At 39.3% G+C, this 21548-nt stretch overlaps 1 non-coding gene across 1 annotated transcript; it reads left to right on the forward strand.

Annotated features, from left to right (window-relative positions):
* The first annotated feature begins 10084 nt into the window (after positions 1-10084).
* On the forward strand, positions 10085-10190 carry LOC145569581 (small nucleolar RNA R71). Its single transcript, XR_014096172.1, has one exon. It is a non-coding gene; the product is annotated as a small nucleolar RNA R71 (small nucleolar RNA).
* The last annotated feature ends 11358 nt before the right edge of the window (positions 10191-21548 follow it).

Consider the following 21548-nt stretch of genomic DNA (forward strand, 5'->3'; position numbering starts at 1 on the left):
CATGTAGACTGACTGGCTATCTTTTCTTGAGGTTGCTATCAAGGATATGCCTGTGGGTTTCAAACCTTTCAGTTCGGGCCTGCTCTTGGAACATGTTTTGTAGCTCAGAAATGCAACAGTTGTCTCCTTTCAAAGAAAGTCTTTTGAAGCTCAGAAAACATTGTGGCCAACATGATGCATTTGACATCCCGATTGGAACTTTGCCATATGTTTAGGGCAGCCTGAGTCACCTCCATATTGGGAGTCTCGGGCATTTCCTCATCAAGGACATATTCCTTTTGCTCTTGCATGAGAACTATACGCAAGTTCCATTGCCAATCAAGAAAATTTGGCCCACTCAACTTCTCCTTCTCGAGAATTAAGCGCAATGAGAATTGGTTGTTTGAGTTATTTGAAGACATAATTCTTCAACTGAAAGAATTTGAAATGAAAAAACCATTCATAATACTTAAATAAGATTGAAATCATGCATTTAATCAAACTTATTTAAACGTCTTATTCACACATTAAAATTGTCCCCATTTGGTGGGAATAAGTCGATTCCAAGATCCAAAGAAACAAATAGGGGTTAATCATGCTTTATCTTGTCTTAACACTCAATCTTCTAAGGTAAGAAACTCTTTGCTAATGACTCCAAGCCACTCTTGGTTGGATAAATCGTTGCATCTAATGCTCTCTCAACAACTTATCCACTTTGCCGCGACATGTTAAGACTCCATCACTCATATCGTTGAGTATAACAAAAACTAACTTGAATACCCGGTATGCCTTACGTATCCTAGGGAGTAATAGTGATGCCTCGTTTTGGCGTAGCCCATCACTACTCTCAATAGGTCGATAAGTGTTGTTTTGGAATGGCAATTTCACTCAATATTTTAGGGACCTAGGGTTTCTTAATTTGTTGGTTGATTTAAGTGAACTTAATTAATCATCACAACATTCGAAATCCTAAACATGGATCTAACATATAATTCAGATATAAATAATCATGAATATATATCGAAAACATAAATCAAGATGCATTTGGCAACTAGCATGACCCCTTAAGTCTTCAAGTCTTCAAGGGACGGCTTTTGCAACTTCACGGCTTCGTCTTCCAAAAAACTCCGTCTCCAAGACATGACCATAATTATGCAAATACTAGTATCTACGATTAGGACTAATCTAAATATTAAGGTACAAAAATACTCAATGGTTCGCACACCGTATTTAGATTTACAAAAATACATCACGGATCGCAATCCATATTTTCTATCCTAATCGGGCCCCACTAGTTACCATTTCATAAAACCTGTGAGAGAATATACATTCCATTCATCAATTCACTATTTGTGAATGGCCCATGCATTTTACAACAATAAACAAGTAACAATGCAGAAAACATGCGTAAACTAGTAACTAATTTAGGTCGTTAATCCAGTTAACATGCCTAATTAAAACTAGTCAAAGTTGTTTTAATATATTATGTAATTCAGCACAATTAATATTGAAGCTCCCACTAAATTCCGCATCCATCTTAATTAATCCTATTAATTAAGTCGGTAAACCCAATATTTTGTCAAAATTAAATATTGCTAATGCCGCTCAAAACCGAGGCCTAGTCTCAAAATTTAATTAAAAATAATTAAATCCAAAATAATTAATTAAAATAATTAAAACAGCAAAATTGCAAATAAACATAGCTTAAAACGAGGCACAATTGCTAATTGAGGGGTTATGCGTACAGCCGTGACTCATGCCAAGCGTCACACCCATAGCCTAGAATGCCGCATACGCGTAGACTCCCTACGGGGCGTGCTTGCAACACAAGCCACGAAGGCCATGCAAGCTTGTTGTTGTGCGCATCGTGCCACAAGCTCGTAGCACACCAACACGCACACCCAAGCAACGCACACCCAAGGCTCAACCACACGCAAGCAAACGCAGCAGCCGAGCCTATGCACACCAGCCCACATGGCCAGCGTTGCTGCCGTGCCATGGTGCTGCTGCTGCTTCAGCTGGCAGGCCGTGCTAACTGGCTGTGGCAGCAGCCACGCACAGGCCGCACCCTGGCAGCCACATGCGGGCTGCTATGCAGCCAGGCTCACCAATGGGCATTTTGCCCTTGATTTTCGTGCAACACCCCGGGTTTTTAACCCTAATTTTGCGTGACTAATTAATTAACTCCAAATTAATGTTAGAATTAAAAAAATGAGCCAAAAATGAAAAAATTAATACAAGTCAAATTTAATTAAAAAATTTATTAAGATGCACATACCCAAAATTATTTCCAAGAACCATTATTCAATAAAATTGGTTTAACTTGGTGCAACAAAATGAACAAGGGTAATAACTCACTACTAATTTAATTAATTTAAATTAATCATAAGATTTTGAAAAAATAAAAGGGAGTTGGAATTATGAACACAAATATTCAATTAAAGATTCCAACTTTAACTTGTGAATCCTTGAAAAATTATATCTTCCAATATGAAGATAAATGAAATTACTACCAAGTAACCATGCTTAAAGAGGTTTTAAACTGCATAAAAATTAAGGAAAGAACCAAATACATAACCACTATAAATATGCCATTAAGATTCAAGGTTAGAAAAACATAAAAATTTTCGTTAAAACAAAAAATCCCTCGAAAAAGGCATTTCTGGTCAGATTTTGGTAAAAACACAGTTCTAATAGGGTAAAATCATTTCCAGAACACGTTTTCCGCCAAAAATTCACTATTTTTAGGCATAAATCTGGGTTCCAGGCTGAAGACAACTATAATACGGGCTAAAAATAATAAAACCGAGCTACTAATATAATTAGCCACATAAAACTAGAAAAATTAAGCCATAAGAACACCTTGAAAGTTATGGTTATAAAAATAAATAATGAAGGCTCCGATACCGCTGTTGGGTTTCGATGAGTCCAACTCACCGTGGAAGAAAACCCGAGCCAAGACCACACTCACAATTAATATAATCACAAAGCATAATTAACTTAAACAACAAGAATTAAGGAAAGATTAATACCTTTGACGCATGCTTCGCTCTCAACAAGAGCTCTTACTTCGAAAGCTCTATGTCTCGCTCATACGAAGACCTCCAACGGAAGTCCACCCGCAACTCGACCCCGACAATGGTCCAATGCTTAGAGGTTAGCTAAGCCTGACCTAAACCTGAGTAATTATATGTGTTGAAAGGTTTTCTCAATGGAGATGCCTTTTTTTAACACCTTACTCAAGTGATTTTCCCAATACCCCAACTTGGGTATTTATAGGGAAAAGCATGAGTGAGATTTGTTCTTCCTTTTATTTTTAAATCAAAAATAAAATTAATTATCAAGCAACTAATAAATAAACAAGTGGCATATTTAGGAGAAGAATTAGGTGAGGACCACAAGGAGGGGAAGGGATCAACTATCAAACTTGATCCCCACGGAGCTCCATTTTGCCGGCCACCTATCCCTAGACATGACCAATCTCCGGCTGCCACGTGGCACCAAGAGGAGCACTAAGGTAGCCGGTTTTGGGCTGCTGCCACGGCCTAGCACCTGCGGCCAAGGCGCGGCTTGCGGCTGCAGCCTCGGCCCAGCTACCTGCTAGCCTTGGTTGCGGCTGCTGCCCTTGGCCGACTGCCGTGGCTAGCACCATGCTAGCCGTGGTGTGTTAGCACGCACCTGCCAGCCTAGGCTCGACTTGCTACAATTGCTAGCCACCCCGGTTTTTACCAAATGCCCCTAGGCATTGGTTTGCTCGGGGCATTCCGATCATAGGGTTATTTCAGTAAATTGTTGATTTATTAGTAATTTTACCATCTCGTCCTTTATTATTTCGACTCGACTTCCAAAGCTCGGATTCGACGCTCCAAGCTCGAATTTCTAACGTCTATATATTAATTACTCGAGTGACTCATTAATTCTTTCTGAATTAATTCGTCGCGTCGGCTTGTTAGTTGCTTGGGTGTGACCCGAAGGGTTCATTCATGATTAAGCTGTAATATTAGTTATACATTAATATTACTGATCTGAAGCGGCCTCCACCTAGGCATTTCAATCACTTGACCTCACTGAATAATTAGCTTTCCAATAATTCTAAATCCTTTGTCGGAATAATACACTTGTTCGTAGGACACCATTCCTATCACCTTACACATGCGGATTCCGACTAGCATGGCTTCATATTCTGCCTCGTTGTTTGAGGCCTGGGACTTGAACCGTAGTGCATAATCATATTTGTCCCCTTTAGGAGACTGACATCTTATGCCTACACCACAGCCATTCATGGTAGAGCTCCCGTCTACGTACACTTTCCAAACCTGACCAGGATCGTTCAGAGCAACTGGCCTTGTCATTTTGACAATGAAGTCGATAAACACCTGACCCTTCACTGCCTTTCTCTATTCATAAGTGATTTCAAGACTTTGCATTTCAATAGCCCATTTAAGCATTCTACGGGATGACTCCAAGGTTATCATTGGCCGCTTGAGAGGTTGGTATGTGTAGACCACAACTGGATGTGCCAGGAAGTAAGGCTTCAACTTCTTGACAGCCATGTAACGAGCGAGGCCAAATTTTTCAACCATGGGGTACCGTAACTCAACATTGTTGAGTACATGACTAATGAAATAGACCGAGAGCTAAATGCCATCGCTTTCAGCAAATCGGATGACTCCAAGGTTATCATTGGCCGCTTGAGTGGTTGGTATGTGTAGACCACAACTGGATGTGCCATGAAGTAAGGCTTCAACTTCTTGACAGCCATGTAACGAGCGAGGCCAAATTTTTCAACCATGGGGTACCGTAACTCAACATTGTTGAGTACATGGCTAATGAAATAGACCGAGAGCTAAATGCCATCGCTTTCAGCATGGAGAACGGCACTGAGGGCATGATCTAAGATGGCTAAGTACATGTAAAGCGTCTCTTTGTGCAGAGGGCTAACGAGCCTTGGTAAAGATTGTAAATGTTCTTTAAATTTCATAAAAGTCGCCTCAGCATCATCCCCCCATTCAAACCTTGTCTTCTTTATGATTGCTTGGAAGAAATAGAGGCACTTGTCACCTGATCGGCTGAGGAATCTCCCCAAAGCCGCTAGACAACCTGTAAGTTTATGGACTTCCCTTATAGTACAGGGTGAAATCATGTCTATCACCGCTTGTATCTTCTCCCGTTTGGCCTCTATCCCCCTTTGATCAATCAAGAATCCAAGAAACTTCCTAGAATCAACACCAAAGACACACTTCTTGGGATTGAGCATGACCTTGTGCCGCCTGAGTATGCTGAAGGTTTCTCGGAGGTCAGCAAAATGATCCGTCTATTGCTTGGATTTGACTATCATGTCATCAATGTACGCCTCTACATTCCTCCTAATCTGATAATTGAAGACGGTATTAATCATTCGTTGGAAATTAGCAGACGCATTCTTCAAGCCACATGGCATCACAATATAGCAGAATCACCCCTAATCAGTAACGAATGTCGTCTTCTCTTGATCTTTATTCTATAGGGGTATCTGGTGGAAGCCCGAGTAGGCATCCATAAAACTCATCAAGGCATGCTCGGCTGTAGAGTCGACAAGGCTGTCAGTGTAATCTACACACATGCGCCAGGTACCATTTGGCTTCTTTACGAGCACCACGTTTGCAACCCAATCAAGGAAGTTACATGGCTAAATGAACCTAGTGTCTAACAGCTTTTTGACCTCGGTAGCTACCGCCTAACTTCTTTCCTTGCCGTGATTTCTTTTTTTTTACGGATGGGATTCTTTTTAGGATCAACGGCGAGTTTGTGGACTGCGAGATCTGGGATAATGCTTGGCATCTCTTCCACTTCAAAGGCAAAGATGTCTTTGTATTCCTTCATTAGAAGGTGCAAGTCTGCACCCAACTTTTCAAAAGCAGCCGTCCCAACCTTAATAGTTCGCTCTAAACGGCTGTCCTCTAAAGGAATATCAATGTGTTCGTAAGCCGGTTGGGGACGGAGTTCATTTGTCAGTGATTGCTATTTCTTTTCTTTCATCACCTCCACCAGCTGATCTGCTTTTCTTTTCTTTCCGGCTGCTGGTGGGGATGGTTCAAGTCCTTGACATCGTTAAGGTCTATTGGCTCCTTCACATGACCGACTGTTATCTGAGGCTAACATGTGTTAGTTGTTGAGTGGCCCATATTAGACCACTACTAAAATTCGGTTAAATTGCGACCGTTTTTCTACGACCGTCTGAAAAACGGTCGCAAACGATGAAATTTGCGACCGTTTTTGAAGCGGTCGCAATATTACGACTGCTTTGAAAACGGTCGCAATTTTGTGACCGTTTTGCGACCGTTTTTATCTTTTTAGACGGTCGCTGGGATGTTGGAACAATTAAAAATAATTCTAAATTAAAATAGATCGTTTGCGACCGTCAAAGACGGTCGTAAATGTCATAATCTGCGACCGTCACTAAGACGGACGTAAATTTCAAAATCTGCAACCGTCTAAGACAGTCGTAAATGTCATAATCTGCGACCGTCACAAAGACGGTCGTAAATTTTATAATCTGCGACCGTCGAAGGCGGTCGTAAATGTCATAATTTGCGACCGTCAAAAGGACGGTCGTAAATGTTATAATTTGCGACCGATTTAACGGTCGCAAAAGGGATTTTTTTTTTAAAAAAATTATGCGGTATAAAAAAATTTCTTTGAGCACCATTGAGGGTCTTCGACATATAATAGATGACATGGAGCTTTTTGTCAATTCTTTGACCCAACACACCTCCTATGGCCGTATCACTTGCATCACACATAAGCTCAAATGGCAAATCCCATCTAGGGGCTTGGACAATAGGAGTAGAAGTCAAAGCTTTCTTCAATCTATTAAAAGCTTCCAAACAAGCATCATCAAAGACAAAATCAACATCTTTTTGGAGAAGATCATTTAAAGGCTTAGCAATGAGAGAAAAGTCTTTGATAAACCTTCTATAAAACCCGGCATGACCCAAAAATGATCTTACTCCTTTCACATTAACCGGAGGGGGCAACTTCTCTATCACCTCAATCTTAGCTTTGTCAACTTCAATGCCTTTATGAGAAATCTTATGGCCTAGCACAATCCCTTCTTCCACCATGAAGTGGCATTTTTCCCAATTAAGCACCAAATTGACCTTTTCACATCTCTCAAGACATTTTTCAAGATTTTTGAGGCAATCCTCAAACGAAACACCTCCCACGGAAAAATCATCCATGAAAACTTCCATTTCTTCTTCAAGCATGTCCCCAAAAATGCTCATCATACACCTTTGAAAGGTCGCCGGAGCATTACACAATCCAAAGGGCATTCTTCTATATGCAAAAGTACCATAGGGGCATGTGAAGGTTGTCTTTTCTTGATCCTCGGGATGAATAGGAATTTGAAAGAATCCCGAATATCCATCAAGGAAGCAATAGAATTTGTGCCTAGTCAACCTTTCAGGCATTTGGTCAATAAAAGGGAGAGGGAAGTGATCCTTTTTTGTTGATGTGTTTAGACGTCTATAGTCTATACACATCCTCCAACCGGTGACCGTTCTAGTTGGAATGAGTTCACCTTTCTCATTCTCAACTACGGTCATACCCCCCTTTTTAGGAACGACATGCACGGGGGAGACCCACCTTGAGCTTGAGATGGGGAATATGATTCCCGCATCCAAAAGCTTGGTGATCTCTTTCTTGACTACTTCTCCCATTTGGGGATGTAGCTTCCTTTGTCGTTCAATAGAAGGTAGGGTGCCCTCCTCAAGTGTTATGTGGTGTGTACAGAAGGCGGGGCTTATGCCTTTAAGATCATCAATTGTGTACCCCAAAGCACCTTGGTGCTTTCTCAAAACACCACATAACGCTTGAGCTTGGCTCTCACTCAAGGATGCACTAACAATAACGGGATATGTAGAATTAGGGCCTAATAATTAATACCTAAGGTATGATGGTAGAGGTTTGAGCTCTACCATGGGAACACCTTTACCTTCTTTGGTTGAGGCCACTTGCAAAGCATCTTGACTTGATATCCCCATACAAATTTCTTCTTCACTCCCTGTATTACCTCCATCAAGCAAATCTTCATACAATTGCACTTCCTTGCTTGGGATACCTATCTTTTCCTTATTCAACAAAACACACTCAAGAGGATCATTAGATGTGAGCAAGTGCTCATGCATGGAATTCACAATATTATCAAGCACTTCAACTCTCATGCAATTCTCAAAAGAAGAAGAGGGATATTTCATTCCTTCATTGAAATAAAATTCAACTACTTCCTCTCTAATCTTAAGAGAAATCTTAGCACTTTTAACATCTATCATAGCCCCCGATGTAGCAAGGAAAGGTCTACCTAAGATGATAGGTATTGTAGCATCTTCATCCATATCCAACACTACAAAATCAACCGGAATAACAAATTTCCCAACCCTTAAAGGCACATCTTCTACCTTTCCCTTAGGAATCTTGATCGACCTATCGGCTAATTGCAAAGTAATCTTGGAAGGTAGAAGTTCTCCTAGACCTAATCTTCGATAAACCGAATATGGCATAAGGCTAACACTAGCTCCTAAGTCACATAAGGCATTATCAATTTGAGTCTTGTTAATGGCACAAGGGATGGAAAAATTTCCGGGATCCTTCAACTTAGGAGGCATCTTGTTCATGATAATTGCACTACAATGTTCGGTAAGGCTAATTGTCTCCATCATATCACAAGTCCTTTTCCTACTCAAAATCTCCTAAAGGAACTTAGCATAGTTTGGCATTTGTTCAACAACATCGGTGAAAGGAAGAGTTAAATGAAGTTGCTTAAGCATCTCTACAAATTTCCCAAACTGCTCATCCAACTTATATCTATTATATCTTTGGGATAGGGAAGCCTTGGTTTGCAAACCTCTTTATCTTTCTCTTTCTCTATCACCTTTTCTACTTGTTCCTCATCAACATTTTCACTCAAAGGACATTCATCACCTTCAACTTCAATGGGATTCTTACTAGTATTCTCTCTAGCAACACTCTTCTTAGGCACACCTCCCTCAAGGACCCTACCACTTCTAGTAACAATGGCATCCATAGGGTTCCTAGAATCTAGGTTAGGTGGAGTCAAAGAAGAAGAGTTTGCATATCCCTTGAACAAACTAGTCAATTGAGAAAGTTTTTCACTTAAATCCTTATTATATGCCAACATGTAATTAAACTTCTCTTCATTCAAAGCCATATAAATTTCCAAAGTTTTGGCTTGTTTCTCAATGACACTTTCCGAAAATTCCCTAGAAGAACATGATTATCACTTGAACTTTGAGCATTTGGAACTAAATCAATTAGGGAACCTCTTTGAAAATTTGCTTGAAAATATCCCCTAGATTGATTATTACAATTACCCCTAGTTTGATTTTGGCTTCTTTGTTGACCATGGTTATCATAACCTTGATTATGATCCCCATGTCTATGGCCATGACCATGACCATGACCATTACAACCATGATGGTTATAGTTACCATGAATCCCTTGGTATCCATGATTTCTACAACCTCCATTTTGGTTATAATCATCATGATTCATATGATAATTCCTATTTCCAACATTCCTTTGAACATCAATTCTCGGTTCACAAGCATGATTATTGATATAATTCACATGTTCCATTTCACTTCCATCACATTCACTACAAGGAACATTTGGGCACATAGAAGCATTATGATCATTCATTCCACATAATTCACAAGGCCAACATTCCACAATCATGCAACAAGAAGAAAGATTAGAGTTAGAGTGAGAAGATGTACCTCTCCCCTTAATTTGGGAGGGAAGAATTGGGGCTTGGGAAGGGGGCTTCTCAAGCTTTTCTTTGAGGGACATAACTTCTTTCCCTAAATCCGCAATCAAAGTAGTCAAATCATTGATGGCACTAAGTTGTTCGATTAAGTAACCCTTGATTGTTGGTTCTCTCTCCACTTCTTGCCAATTCATGTAATGACGAACCACTTCATCAATTGCATCAACCAATTCTTCTTCCGTTTTGTTCATGATTGGGCCTCCGGCTCCGGCATCCAAACTTGCTCTTCCATGAGAACTCAACCCACCATAAGAGATATGTATGATTTGATAGGTAGGAATCCCATGGTGTGGACACTCCCTTTGATAATCCTTAAATCTTTCCCATGCTTCATAGAGACTTTCATTTGGCTTTTGCTTGAACCCTTGAATCAAAGCTCTTGCCTCCGCCGTCTTCTTTTGAGGATAGAAACGGAACAAGAAAGCTTTGGTGACATCATCCCAAGTTTTCAAAGAATTGGGCTTCACTTCATTATCTAGCCATTCCAAAGATCTTCCTATGAGAGAGAAAGGGAACAACTTAAGGCGAATGATCTCTTGAGATACTCCATTGACCTTGATTGTGTTACAATATTTTTCAAACTCCTTAAGATGGTTCAATGGGCTCTCATTCTTAGCCCCACTATATTGTCTTCTCTCAATTAGGGTGATCATTGCCGGCCGAATTTCAAAGTCAATTTCCGGTGTTGTAGGTGGAGCTATGCCGCTCTCATACCTATATGCACCGGGTATTCCAAGTTTCTTCAAGGCAACTCTTGTATTTCCTCCCATGGCTTGGGATCTATGCACACAAAACTCAAAGAAAATATAAGTAGCAAGGCTACAAGTGTATCCTAAAGTGTAAAATCTTTTAGTATTTTGCAAATAAAGTGAAATAGACTCAACAACAACATGCACTCAAGGCACCATTCCCCGGCAACGGCGCCTTTTTGATGGGATAAAGAACGGTAGGTCGTTGGGCTACCACCCCACCCAATCAAACAAAATTTGTAACTCAACTAACCCCTATAAAGTGTAGTGGTAAGTCAAGGTCGAACCCAAAGGAATGGAGGTCGAATGCACAATGCCTAAGTCAAGCTATTCCGAAGTCTAGTAGGGGTTTATAGTAGAAACTTAGAGCTAAGCTAGGCAATGCAAAAAGCTTGAACTAATCAAATGCAAAGGCGCTAGGGGAATGGATCCACATGCATCAACAATGAAGTTCAATCAACTTGGGGAATCAACCAATCAAGTCAAGCAATGTGAGGGAAAACCAAAATTGCAACCAAGAGAGTACATCAAGCTATTCTCCTAGAGGTCTAATTAGCGTCAACTACATCAAACACTAGCTAGGAAACATCACAAGATATCTCAATCGAGTAAATGCAAGCCACAAATCAATGGTCCGTATCAATGTGAACTCACAATGCAATCTAGTGTGAATAACAAGGGTGATCAAGCCTAATCAAGCACACACATGCACAAAATCAATCAACCAATTTAATCACATTATCACCTCAATCTATTTCACCCAAATTAATCTCAATTCATCATCAATACGTGCTTCACCATTACCCTAGCAAATAAACTACTCACAATCCATGAAGAACATCAAAATCAAAGCTAAACTAATCATCATTCCCAAATTCATCAATTGAAATCAAATTGAAACCAACAAATTCAATCAAAATCAATCAAACTATCAATTAACCAAATCAAACAACAATACTAATGAAATCAAACATTAAATTGCATTAAAGAGTAAAGAATCCTTACAAACTTGATAGAAATCCAATCAATTGTAGCAATCTTCAATCATCAATCATCAAACCCACATTTTCTCTCTCTAAAAATGCAAAGAACTAGTGTTTTTCTCTCTCTAAAATCTAATCTAATCTAAAAATTTCTCTTCTAGCTCTCCTCTCTCTCCTAAAAGGAAAGAAATAACTATCAATACAAAGAGGAAGCTAGGACTGACGTCCAAAAGTAGACCCACGCCGGTGCGGGCGCTTGGAGGAGAGAGAGTGGCGCGCACGGGAACACACCCAGATAGGTGCGCCCGCACGCACCAGGTGTGCGGCCGCACTCGACATATGTGCGGCCACACACTCCTCGAGTGCGCCCGCACAAAGCTGCAGCCTCCTTCTCTTCTTCTTCGTCCTAGCTCATGCGGTGCACACATCCTAGATGATGGTGATGGAGGACAAGGTAGGCAGGAACTTTCTTGAATTTCTTAAAGGAAATAAATCATGAAGAAGGCATGTACAAGACCTTGAAGCATGTTCCTTGGACCCCCCTTTGACTTGAAACTTCTTGCACAAGCTTTAGGCATGAAAATCATGAAGAACCATGGAGAGATGGCTTGGAAATCCTTGGACAATCATTCACAACCTACAATCAAAGGATAAAAATCAAGTAAAAGGGAAAAAATAGCAAGTAAACTAGAAAATACATAAAATAGAGAAACTAACTACAAAAAGCATAAAATGAAGAAAACTAGAATAAAACTAAGGAAAACTAAAGAAAAGAGTAATAAAATGAAATAAAATTCATACAAAAAGGGACCAAATGAGTGCCCTAAATGTCACTCATCAGTAGGTGGAGCAATCCCACTCTCAAATCTATATGCACCGGGAATCCCCAACTCTTTCAATGCCACCCTTGGATTTTCTCCCATTCTTGCTTGTTCCTCTTATTGTGGTTCTTCTTCACTTGAAATGCTAGGGCTCAAAGATCTTCTAACACCCCTTAACCTTGCAATAGTTATCTCAATTTCCAAATCTAATGGCACTAGTGAACGACCACGTGCTCTATGCATAACATCTCAAAAGTTATGGTTAGTAGCACTGCTACAAGTGTAGCCTAAAAGAATATCTTTTTGTATTTTCAATTAAAGATGAAATAAACTCAACCACTATAACAAAGCACCAATATCATTCCCCGGCAACGACGCCATTTTTGACATAGGGAAAAGTAGGTCATTTTCTACCCTTTCCTAGAGCCAAACAAAATTTATAAACACTCGACAAAACCAAATACGAGTATGTGGTAAGTCAAGGGTCGAACCCAAAGGAATGAGTAGGTGCAAGCTATAGCCTAGGTCAAGCTACTTCGAAGATTGTAGAAAGATGTGGTTGGTAACTAAGGTATCGAGAAATCTAGATAAATCAAGAAATTCAATATACTAAACACTAGGGATATAGGTTCCACATGCAAGCTCAATGATTATGCTAATTGAAGATCACTCAATCAATTCAAATATTGCAAAAGGACAAACGATAGTTACAATCAACGGATTTCAAGAACTATCTCCTATAAGCCAAGCTAGGGTTCACTATGAATGGCTAACTAGGAAAATCACAATCAAATTCAATCAATTAAAGCAATTCTCAAATCAAGAGTTCATGTCATTGAAATTTGCAATGCAATCTAGATTAATCTTATTGGTTGATCACTCCTAGTCTAAAAAATCACATGCACAACTATGTCAACCAATTTAATTGCAACAATTCAATCAATCAAGGATCATCAATTAGCAAAATCATCAATCTAGCATGCTTCCCCTTCTCCCTAGCAACTAACCTACTCACTAATCATGGTGAAAATGAAAAACAAAACAAATTCAATCACAATCATATTCATTTCAAGTTTAATCAAGAAGGAATTCAATTACTCAACAAATTCTAAAGCAAAGAATGAAATTCAAATCAAACATTCAAGAATTAAAGGAAATTACAATAAAAGTAAATTCAAAGGGAAGAAATCTCACAAACTTTCATTGATGAGAAGAAGAAATCCAAGATCAAGTTGAAATCAAAGATCAAATTCAAGTACAATCAAGTAATCTTAAGCTTCTCTCTCTACTTTCTCTCTCTACTAAATCTGGAAAATACGTGTCTAGTACAAAAATAATTCGTCCCCCCTAAAAAGGAAAAGTCTAAGGGTATAAATAGAAGACCTCTTCACCTTTGTGGTTGAGTCACAAGTCGGTGGAGGGAGATGTAGGTCAAGCCTATAGAGCGGTATGCAGTAGTCAAGATATCGGGTAGCCTTAAAATTCTTTATTTTCCGGTTCCTTCGAGGAACCATTGAGATGCTCACTAAAGGTGGATTTGAATCTAGTTGAGAGAACGCGGTAAGATTGTTTGGGATGAAGGTGAATTGTGACTCATTAGTTCTCTATGCTTAGCATATCTTATGTTTCAATCAACCTTGGATATCATGGAACATGCATACCCTTATTGTATAGAAAGTTGCTTATTCACTTGCATTTGATCATTTGCTAAAGTCCATTTTAAAAGCTATTTGTTTGAATTTTTTAATTTTACTTTCTTTCAACGATTTTCCTCATTTTTACTAAGAGTTATGGGTCAAACTCTTAGGATACCCTTACGAGACCTCACTCATCCTCATTGGCGACTTTGGTGTTTAAAGGGCTTGTTGTAGCTAAAAAAAACCGTGATTCCTTCGAAAGTGAGTCTTTGTGTACATTCTTATCTCTTTCTTCCCTTTTCTTGGTTTGAATAAGTGTTTCATCCTTTTTCTTCTTGCTTTTCTTTTGCTCGACGACGAGCAAATGTCTAGCTTTGGGGAGTTTGATGAGTCTCATTTATGGCACTCATTTGGCCTCTTTTAGAATGAATTTTCATTGTTTTCATGTCTCTTTTATCTCCTTTTCTTTAGTTTTACTTATATTTCCTCCATTTTGTGTTTCCCTTAGTTGCTTTCTCGTGTCATTGCATTTCTTAGTTTATTTTGCCTTTTTCTCCTTTACTTGTTTGCTTTTTTTTTTTTATTTTAGTGTTGGGTTTCGATGAGTCCGACTCACCACGGAAATAAAACCTAAGCCCAAGGAATACTCACAATTAATATATCTAAAGACATAAATAACAAGATTATGGAAAAGACTAATATTATCCTTGAAGCGTGCTTCGCTCGAACACCAGAGTTCTTACTTGAGAATGCCAAGTCTCACTTAGGGCGATGACCTCCGACGGTATCCACCCACAACGCGACCCGACCAGTATACTACTTGGAGGTTAGCCAAGTTCGACCAAAACGACTACCGAGTAATTAATGAGCTTATAAGTTTTCTCTCAAGTGGAGATGCCTATTTGAGCTCTTACTCAAGTGAGTTTTCCTAATTCCCAAGTGGGATATTTATAGGGAAACTCAAGTGAGAAATCCACTCTCCCATCAATGTGGGAGAGTTGGTAAAATCAATTTTCTCCTTTTATTTTTAAATCAAAAACAAAAGAAAATAGCCAACAACTAATTAATTAACAAGTAGCATTCTAAGAGGAGGGGTTAGATAAGGACCACAAGGGATGGGGGGAACCAATACTTGATCCCCAAGGCTCCCAAGAGAATCGGCCAACCTTCCCCACAGGGCCTTGGCTTAGCACGCCAACTGCTCGCACAGCCTAGCAGCAAGCGTTAGCACGCCACGCATTGCTGCGGGCTACTGCCTGCCTTCCCCGCAGCAGCTAGCAAGCACAAGTAGCAGTGCCAGCACGCTAGCACGCTGCTAGCTAGCTGGTGGTGCTGCTGCTGCTTCTTGCTTGCGTATGCTAGTGATGGTGCGGTATTATGCCGCACCTCCTAGCCAGCCATGCTAGGCTCGGCTTGGTGTGCATGCTAGCCACCTTTTCTATACCAAATGTCCTTAGCACTAGGTTTTCTCCGGGCATTCCGATGCTAGGGCTATTCTAGTAAATTTTTGATTTATTAGTGATTTTACCGTCTCGTCATTTATTAATTCGACTCGACTTGTGACGCTTGGATTTCGACGCTCCTAGCTCGATTTCCGATATCTAAATATTTATTACTAGAGCGACTCATTAATTCCTTCCGAATTAATTCGTCGTGTCGGATCGTTAGTTGCTTGGGTGTGATCCGAAGGGTTCAGTCAAGATTAATCTGTAATATTAATTATACATTAATATTACTTATTGAAAGCGGCCTCTACCAAGGCATTTCGATCACTTGACCTCACTAAATAATTAGCTTTCTAATGATTCCGAACCCTCTATCTGAATAATACACTTGTTCGAAGGACACCATTCCTTTCAATCCCCCACTTGTCCTTCTGGACAAGTGCGCTTTTAGTGTAGAGCCTTTTTCCTATGTCACTTAATGTCTCTTCATGAACAGGTAAGATTATTCGTCATCCTTACTGTGTCTAGAAGTGTTTCTCGAAATCCAAGTTTGACTGTCAATAAACAGATGATTTCTAATATCCATCCGAGCGCGGACATTTATTTTCACAGTCTCGCTCTTCTAGAGGCCTTGTAAACAACAAAGACAGGTTCCCTATTATTAGTAGGGGGACATTCCCAATCTTGTAATGTAAGCTTCTCTTACTAAAAGGACCTAGCCGTCCGAGTGTTGCCGTTATAATCTCCATGTACGACAAACATTTGACTAACATCAAAACAGACTAGTGCTCAAACAAGAGAACTCATAATACTCATGGTCTAGGAAAGAGGTTCCGATAGCCATAATGAGAAGTATACTTATGACAATTTTCAAATCTCTCAAAGTATTCTTATAGGTTGATCCAGTATGGTTCTAAAACAATACCTGTGCAATTGATTTATGACAATTATGTCCTTGTAGCACAAGAAACGATGCTATAAATCAAACTACACACTAATCTCAAGCGGTCATTAATCGTCAATCATTTAAATGACCTCGATTAGGGATAATTTTCGATTATAATATTCATTGTTCACTTAATAGGTGTTTCTTTATCCAAGACTAGTCTTGATACCCTATTTTGAATATTCTTAGAATCGAATGGACTTAATATTTAATTTTAAACCACAATTAAATAGAAACGGAATGATAAAATTGCATGAAATTAAATTACTCCAGAACCTGAATGGTTCATCTTAGTGTCTTACATTAAAATGTTCAAAATTTATTAAAACACTAAGTAGGGAAATCAAAGCCAATCTCCAACATGCCTGATTCCCATTGCCTCAACGTGCTTGTTGTGCTTCACTTGAGGCAAAGGTTTAGTTAGTGGATCGGCTACATTGTCATCCGTTCCAACTTTTTAAATTCTGATTTCACCCTCTGATTTCTATTCTCTTATCACGTGAAATCGCCACTTGACATATTTGACCTTCTGATGTTCCCTCGGCTCTCGGGCCTAAGTAATAGCTCCATTGTTGTCACAATAGAGGGCTATTGGACCCTTGATGGAGGGTACAACATCAAGTTCACCAACGAACTTATGAATCCAAACTGCCTCCTTAGCCGCTTCATCAGCTGCCAAGTATTCGGCTTCAGTTGTAGAATTTGCAGTTGTGCTCTGCTTGGCACTCATCCAACTAAACGCTCCTCCATTAAGACAGAATACATATCTAGATTGTGATTTGAAATCGTCTCTTTCTATTTGGAAGCTTGCGTCGGTATAGCCTGCAACAACTAATTCTTCTGAGCCACCATATACCAGGAATTTATCCTTGTTCCATTTCAGGTACTTTAGGATATTCTTGGTCGTAGTCTAATGCGCTTCTCCTGGGTCTGATTAGCACTCAAGGCATACGATACATCTAGCCTAGTACATATCATGGCATACATAATCGATCCAATTAACGAAGCATATGGGATCACATACATCCTTTCTCGCACATCAGGTGTCTGTAAACACTGCTTCATGCTTAAGGTTATGCCATGTGATATGGGTAAATGACCTCTCTTGGCCCCTTCCATTCTGAATCGTGCCAGTACCTGATAACTGACTTTTATGTCACTTTTAGGGGTGTTCATTGAGTCGTTTTTCGGCTTATTTTCCAATAATTTAGCTCATTTTATTCTTTATTTCTATTATTTCCTTATTCTCTTCTTTTACCTTTCGATTTGAGTATTTTGCAGTTTTTAATAGTTTTTAGTTTAATTTCGTATTTTATTTTTATATTTTTGTCTTTATAATATTTGTAGCTTAAGTTCTTAGTTTTTGTTATTAATAATTTCTCTTTTTTCTCGTTTTCTTATTTATTTTAATTTTATATTTTATTTTAATTTACTTTGTTTTGTTTTATTATTTTAGCTTTTATCCCAATTTCTCTCGGTTTTCTTGGTTTGTATAGGTATGTGTTCGAGTAGAAGCACAAATTTCAAGGTCAAATGGTTCGCATTGGAAGTTTAGGACCCGAGTTAATTAAGTTCATTAAACTCCTTGCTTGCTTCCCCAAAGCTGATGCTCCTTAACAATCACCAAACAATCACCTAAACCTACACCACACAACATCACTCTCTCCCTGCTCCCTTAATTGTTATCACCAACCTCATGGTCCACTCACAATACCATCATCACCCATCAGCATCCCCACACAACAATTTACAATAACCATCACAATAAGCATCAATTCGACCCAAACCACCTCCAATCATCCCACCTTCATCCACCAAATTAATAGATACCCCTAGCCACCGCCGATAACACCAGTAGCTCCAACCTTACCAATTGGCAATAACAATAGCAGCAGAACCGAACACCGCACCACCTTTGCTCCCAGGCACCGTCACCAAAATCACCACAAATCCCGCGCAGCAGCCGCCCTCTACAAGTGTTTGGCAATAAGAACAAAGCAGCCCGCAAATTCACACTTCGAGTCAGCCACAATTCGATTCTAGTTCGCCGTAGGAGCGGCCTCTGCCACCGCGGGTGCAGAAAGCCTATTTTTGAGCTCACCATTTGATACGGGAGATGCCAAGGAAATGCCTGGGAGAAGGCACGGCTTAGGCCACCGCGGGCGCGGCCTACTCTTCCGCGAGCGCGGTCTTCTGGGTGTTGTAAAACCGTATCACGAGCTTCTCACGTGATAATTAACGAGATCGAACGGTAAAGATTTGAAGCTTGATAAAGACGATGATGGTGATTAGAACAGCCACGAAATAGGGAATTTTGGGTCTGATTCTTTCTTTTCGTGGGTTTAGATTATTTTTATTCCCCTTTCCATTTTCTTTTATCTTTTTATTTTCCTTTTTTATTTTTAGCTTTTTTATTTAATTATTTTGGTTAGTTTTATTTCTTTTTATTTTCTTTTTATTAGCTTGTAATATAAATACCTTTTGGAATTTAATACTCTAAAAACAATTATTCACCCTAGATTAAATTAGTTTTATTCTATTTTATTTTCTCTCTCTTAGGGTTAGATTAGGATTCTCTCTCTAGTTTAGGAGCAATTTTAGAGAGAGAAAGCTTGGATTTTTTATGGAGTTTTGAGAGGTTTAAAAAGCAATTTGTTGATTTTCTTCTCATATATTCAATGAGTCTTCCTAACTTTCTCTCACCTTTATTGCTTTCCTTTAATTCTTGTTTTTGTTTATTTCCTTGTAGATTAGAGTTGTTAATTAGTTTAATGCTTTGATTCTAGCTTTGATTTGAGTTTTACCTTGTTTTTTCATGTTCTTCTTTATCATGTTAGCTTAGATTTTATTGTAGGGAATTGGATGAAGATTATGTTGATGAATTGAATTATTGGTTGTGATTTGTACGCAAGTGATTCTTGATTATTGTGTATGGATGATGCTTATATAGATTAGAATCTTTCTAGCTAATTGATTCTTTGTTCTTAATTGTGCTTTTGAATCAATTGTGCGAAAGTGAGTTGTTTGAGAGTCTAAATTCTTCCATACCTATGCTAGGCTAGTTGCACGAGAGTGAATTAGTTTAGTAGGATAATTAGCATGCTTAATTGCGCGAGAGTGAGTTGAGTGTGTTGGTTGTTCCTAATTGAGGTCATTTTCATCTAATTGCAATGTTATTGAATGCATTGATGTAATTGGATTCCACTTTCCTTAGTTTTCATTGTTTGCTCTAAGTAGTATTTTTGTTGTACCTCTCTCTCTATATCACGATCATCCTAGTAGTCTAATTAGCATAGATTAATACACTTAGTCTTCGTGGTTCGACCCTTTACTTGTCACTAACTAGCTTAGTGTAAGATTAGGTATTATAAATTTCTAATTTGTTTAGGGTTGTAAACCAACAACCTACTTAACCCTTGATCAAACTTTAGCGCCGTTGCCGTGGACTAAGGCGTTCATTTGTTTGTGTTGATTAGATTATCTATGTTCTCGTATATTATTTGATTTTTGTTTGCTTTTCTTTGTTCTTTGTAAAAAAATGGCATGCTCATCTTTTCCTCAATTTGATGAAGAACCCTTCTATGCTTACCGTGATAGATTAGATAGTTTCCTTAGTTTCCATGGGTGTTCTCTTAGTGATGCTTGTAGTATAGCTTATTGGGGCATGAATGAGTATACTAGGGGTATAGTTGAGAATATGTATAATGGTAGATTCCATCTTTTGTTTATGCATGATGTTTGGAATTTCTTCACTTGGCTTGCTAGAGATTCTTATGATTGAGAATGTCATGTTTCTTGTTTTGATTCTCAATGTCAAGATTCTTTTAATTTTGCATGAATTCTCTTGATGCGTCTAATATGCCTTGTGATGATCTAAATATGCATGTTGACCCCTTTCCCTCTTATGCTCATTGTAATGAGGATTGTGCTAATTTTGATGATATGCAATTAGATTTTGATTATGAACCTCAACCCAATAACATTGATGCCCAAATTCTTTCTCAAATACAATATCAATTAGCGCTACAAGGAGGGGAAGGATCATCTGACCTGAGGTTCGCTAGTTGAGCAAGGGACTAGTTGGTTGACTGCCATGGCCGGAGAGGATGCTGTACAAACACCAGTCTCCAAGGCTATCGACATCAATTAAACACCATAAAAACAGCGTTAATAACCATCGATCCTAAAGGATCAACCGAAAAACCCAAATCGGTATCTCTCAGAAAACTAACCTCACTAGGTTGACGTCAGTTGCGATCAAAGCGGCGGCGAAGCCGGTAGATTCGGTAGGGTCTAGTTCTTCTTTTAAGTTCGAAATGCTAGTGACAGGCACGAACAATGAATCCATTATCCAAACACCAATATTCCAGAAACCGCAGCCTGTCAACATGCCAACCGTTCTTTAGAACCTCTCTAAGTACAGTAAGGAGCAGTTGGCAGCCATGACAAGCAGTCTTTATCAATTTCGGTAAAGGAACGAGCTCCCCACCAGTAGTTGCTGCTACAGATTTAGCTGCAAAAAAGGCAACACCTGTGACTATCACCCTAGAGCAGAAAGAGATAGTCTAGCTGAGAAAGAAGGAGCTGGAACTAGAAGCTTAAAATCTCAATCAAGAATGGAGAGTGGAGGAGATAGCCAAGGATAATGGCAGCCCGGAGACTCGAGGCGCTCGTAGTAGGTAACCGACCATTGAGCGAGGACTAAGTCTAAACAGGGAGAAGCGAGCACGAATCTAAGTGATTCTGGATGATTCCCCATTTTGCAGGGAGATTATGGAAGAGCCAATGGAGAAAATCAAGATGCCCAGCTGCAAGTACAACAGTACCACAACACCTAAGAATCATGTCTCAGCATTTAAGAACCATATGGTATTATACACTATGTTAGATTCAGTCTTGTGTAAAGCATTTTCACCGACCTTATAGGGAATGGCTGCTGTATGATATGGGGCCATCTCGAAGGGATCTTTTTATTCCTATAATCAGCTGAAAAGAATGTTCATGGAACACTTCGTCACGCCAGTGGATCGTACAAAAATGACCACCGAGCTGATGTAATTGGCTCATAGAAAGGATGAGCCCCTACGGGAGTTCATTACCAGGTTCAACAAAGAAACCACCATCCCAAATATGAGTCAGGAAGTAGCGTTGCTAACAATGTA

This window comes from Chenopodium album, chromosome 11, assembly GCF_948465745.1.
Source record: "Chenopodium album chromosome 11, dcCheAlbu1.1, whole genome shotgun sequence".
NCBI classification, from domain to species: Eukaryota; Viridiplantae; Streptophyta; class Magnoliopsida; order Caryophyllales; family Amaranthaceae; genus Chenopodium; species Chenopodium album.